Source organism: Lissotriton vulgaris, unplaced genomic scaffold, assembly GCF_964263255.1.
Source record: "Lissotriton vulgaris unplaced genomic scaffold, aLisVul1.2 SCAFFOLD_1351, whole genome shotgun sequence".
NCBI classification, from domain to species: Eukaryota; Metazoa; Chordata; class Amphibia; order Caudata; family Salamandridae; genus Lissotriton; species Lissotriton vulgaris.
Genome location: NW_028251453.1, coordinates 9,997 through 15,062, shown reverse-complemented (window position 1 = coordinate 15,062; position 5,066 = coordinate 9,997).

Below are 5,066 nucleotides of genomic sequence, written 5' to 3'. Positions count from 1 at the left end.
GAGCTCCACGGAGACACATCGTTTGCTTTGGTCTTGGTGATTCATCCCCCTTTGGGTAAGATGAACTTTTCAAAAGGGGATATGGATATCTTGGGTGCATGTGTTGCTTCGGGGTTATTTCCCAACTCTCAAATGATGGTCTCTTAGCGAAGATCCTGGCCGCTAACTCCTTAGATGCCCAAGTGATCACAGAATCTTCTATATCTGGGTTATCTTTATTTTGAAAGAACTCCACTGCTACTATGTCTCGAGAGACTATTCCACTTAGTTCTGGTATTACCTTAAACAGTTTTATCAAGTTTTGTCTGTTTAAAATGTCCTGCCTTCCCTTCGTTACATATTCTGGGATGAATGACAGTATTGGTTCAAATTTGTCCAGGACATTTTTTTTACTTCCTTGAGGGGCCTGTTGATGGTCTTCTTTTCTGGTTATTAGGTTGTTTATTTTTCTGACTGTTTCCTGTCCTGTGCAAGCCTCTTTCCTCTTTTCCCTTGTCTTTACCTTTCCTACTAAATTGCTTTGCTTGGTTTGCTCGTATTCTCGATTTTTACTTTGTGCAATACATCTCCGATCATTTCCGTTTGTGGTGTGCTTGATTGTGGTCTGATTTGTAACTAACTGCACGTTTTTTTCCCACTTTTGCTTACTTATATTTTTATCTGAGCGCCCGTGGGTGGTCTTTCGTAAACTTTCTTCGCTCGGGTGCTTTGAGATCTGACCGTCCTCTGTGTTTGCACATGAAACCCTTCAAGATTCTAATTTTTTTGTCGGAGACCTTCCACCGACGTTCTCTGAATCTTTTTTTGGCCTCTTGTCATTAAAATTGCCTGAAACTTGTTGTGGACCATAATTTGATCCCTCGTATGTTGATGATTCTAGCTCTTGAATGGGCTCCACCGTTATCGACTGCTCAAACGAGTAGCTTACCCGATCCGAGTCCGATAATGCCAATCTACTTGTGTAGTCGTTCGGAGAATCATTTATCCTAGCTTGGTTTCGGCTCGTGCTCCTTGTGAATATTGGGGAAAAAAAATCTGTGGCCGTGGTTAGTTCACTTTTTTGTTTGGGCCTTGCCTTCCTAGCTCGTTTCCTTTGTCTTTTTGTTTATTTATCCTGTGGCTGAGGATCAAATTTGGCCTGTTGTTCTTTTATTTGAACGTCGTTGTTTTCCATTTCCGCCTTTAGGACCTCTTTTTGTTCCAGTTTCTCTAAATTACCATCCCCCTCTTTATTGTGCCTTTGATTAGTTTGATGATTTGGGACGTTTGGGTTTCTTTATTGAGTTTTTTCCCTGGGGATTCTGGATTTCCCTTGCGCTTGCTCACTGTTTTTACTGCTCCGAGAATGTCTTTCAAAATATCTGGGAGGGACGCAAGCTTCTCAATTCTACACCCGCACCCCCAGTTGTTTTGTTTGTTTTTGTTTGGGAGTTGGTCCATGTTTCCTTTGTTTTTGTTTGTCTTTGTTTGGGAGTTGGTACTTGTTTCCTGCCAGTAAAGACATTATTATGTCTGTCTTGGAGCTAATATTTGCGATGTGCTCTGCGATAATATTTATAAGATCGATTTGAACCTCCATTTTGTCAGACTGATAATTAAGTGCCCTTATAGCTTGGTCCAGCGAACTTATTAGCACCTTCCACCAGTGTATATTGAACTGTTGGCTACCTGCGTTCACTACGGGTTCGACTGAATATTCGATCATGCTTGCCGATGAGATTGAAATTGGTACCGACTGATGACCTTTACTTACTCTACTACCATAACTTATACTGTCTTCTATGAGTATTCTTTGAATGCCACTTGCGTCCATTATATTGCGTGGGGTTGATGCCACTAGTCCCGACCCGCGCTCTTTAAGGATTGGTTGTTGTACTAAAGTGGGCCCTTGTGGAGATGTCCTTTTTGTTGTCGTTTTGGTGATTTCAATCAAATTTGATTCATTTGATACTAAAAGGGAGTTCGACCAGACTTCCTCCCCTTCTACTCTCTGTTTTGTCAAATCAGCAATTTCTCCGGGTTTAATCTCTTTGCATGGATCATTATGGTCATTGTGTTCCTTATTGTTCTTATATCCTGTGTTGTTAAAGATATTCTCCAAGGATTCTGTTGTGGGTAAAAGAGGATATGAATCCAGAGGAGGCCAAGTAGTTTACCCAAGATGTAGGTTTATTTGCAGATCAATATAAGTTCCATGTTAATTACAGAGGATGGTAATTCAAGGTCCATAGATAGTAATTTAAGGTAAATAGATAATCATTTAAGGTCCCACCAGGAGCTAGGTGTTAGTTGCTCAGCCCACACTCATCAACTGTCATTCCACAGACACACAGGCACACTCACATTCTGAACTCTCTGACATCACGCACTCCAACATTCCACACAGACATAACACTCACTCTGGCTGAGCAACTGGAAAGGAGGAAAACCCAGGCACAACATATCCCCTTTCCTTCAGAGGAAAAAACAGAATTATAAAATTAGAGAGATAACACTTGCAAATAAACGGACAGTTCAAATAGTCAAAGAAGAACAGAATAAGAAGAGAGAAAATAAGTAGAAGGCAAAGAAACACTATAAAGGGAACACATCCCCTTCCCTTGAAGAAAATAAACAATGCAAACATGAACAGGCTTAAAATGTAAAACATAGGGTAAATACATGACCCAATAATAAGTGCACAACCTTCACCTGAAAATCATCAATAAATGTATAGGGTAAATACATGACCCAATAATAAGTGCATAACCTTCACCTGCAATGGGGTATTCATACCAGCACTTACTTAATAATAACGTTAACGCGTTTTGAAACCTGTACTTTAAACCTGTACTTAACAAATTAAAGAAAAACGCGCTTTAATACCTGTAATGCACCATATACTTGCGCTGTATAACACTTAAAGAAATTGAAGCATAACGCGTTTTAACACCTGTACTGCACCATATACTCGTGCCGTATAACACTTAAAGAACTTGAAGCATAACGCATTTTAACACCTGTATTGCACCATATACTCGTGCCGTATAACACTTAAAGAAGTTGAAGCATAACGTGTTGAAGCATAACGCGTTTTAACACCTGTATTAACTAAATATTAAAGTTTGCACTATAATACTTGTTATGTAATCATTAATCTAATACCACAAACTCTTAATACCTGCGCTTAATTAATAACATCAAATGAACATGCGTAAAGGGTGAAACAAGGTTAAAATAAACATAAAAGGTAGAAACAGTAAGTAGGCGTGCACACCTATACTGAATAGAAACAAATATAAGGAGACCAGCTCCAATACTCGCAACTGAACTACCCTAATGATAAAACTTAGTACCCCTTAAAATGTTTAGATTGGCCAAATCAAAACATACCCTGTACTAAACACCCAATTACGAGATGGAGAAAATATAAATAAAAGCGCAAAACACAGTATACATAACTGCAAAAACATAAGACTTGCAAAAAAGACTGTGGTATAACTCTAAAACTGCTAATTGCCAATATAATACAGTTTCAGCATAACATGAATAAATAATATCAAGCATATTGCAAGTAATCCATAAACATCATAAATCAACATTCACGTAAGAAGATCACCAAAACGTATGTGTAAACCAAAGCAAAAACATTTCTTGAAGCTGGCTGTAAACTGTACACAAACTAGCCAGATGATGGCAGCATCACTCAAAAAATAGTATCATGAAATCGAAGATCGTACTGCAATCTTGAAGAGAATGGTCCGATAGTCCCATGACGACCATGAAAACAGCTGATGTGACCGTCCGATAGTCCCATGACGACCATGAAAACAGCTGATGTGACCGTTTCCACAACTTTGAACAAGCTGCACACTCGAACCAGGAAGCATCAGAAAAGCGCAGCCATGGAAACCGGGCAGGAAATAAAAACGCTTCACGTTACGTAGCAAAGCGGAATGACGAAGACAGTACTTCCATGTAGCATGGCGGTGACGCAGGGTGACGAACAGAGGACTTCGCTTCTCCACTGAGTCACACAAAGATTCCACAACGTCATCATATTTGAAAGTGGCAAGGAGGGGAAAGGATCAGAGCGGACGCAGATAAACAGGCGCCCAGTTAAACGGTATTCTCAGGTTAGCATTGAGCAGCAAATGGCATTATTTTAAAAGTATTTGCTGACTTTCATTTTCCATGGCATCATTTTTAAAGTACACGCTGACTTCCATTCTTTAGTATAACTTCACTTCAGGAACTGCGCAGTTAAATTCATGCTGGCCAAACCAAGACGATGTGAGAACACTTTGTCTTCAAAGAACACTTTCAAGTTTATTTAAATAATGTCGAAGTATGAGCCACACTCTAAACAGCTCCGAAAGCTCACAGAACACTTTCACTCAGTAATTAAGTGCTCGAAGGAGACTTTTCCAATTTAACTCTTTCACGCATGGTGAGATGGTGATACATCAGTTTCAGTTATTTTAGCACGCAGTTCTTACAGCAAAATAATTTGCCAATATTAATTAAAAGCACTCCCTGGGTTTGTAGGCTGTCTGTTGTTAAAAAGACACTGGTGGGACTTACCTGGGTGGTTCTTACTTTATTTCCGTTTCAGTTGCAGTATTTCTGTTTCAGCAGAAGAAATGGGTTCTCTTCATTTTCATTTGTAGTTGTATATTTATTCAAGATCTTTGCACGCTGTAAATCCTTTTCCTTTTCCAAAAACGTCGCCAAATGTTGTGGGTAAAAGAGGATATGAATCCAGAGGAGGCCAAGTAGTTTACCCAAGATGTAGGTTTATTTGCAGATCAATATAAGTTCCATGTTAATTACAGAAGATGGTAATTCAAGGTCCATAGATATTCATTTAAGGTAAATAGATAATCATTTAAGGTCCCACCAGGAGCTAGGTGTTAGTTGCTCAGCCCACACTCATCAACTGTCATTCCACAGACACACAGGCACACTCACATTCTGAACTCTCTGACATCACGCACTCCAACATTCCACACAGACATAACACTCACTCTGGCTGAGCAACTGGAAAAGAGGAAAACCCAGGCACAACATATTCCTTTGCCGAAGGT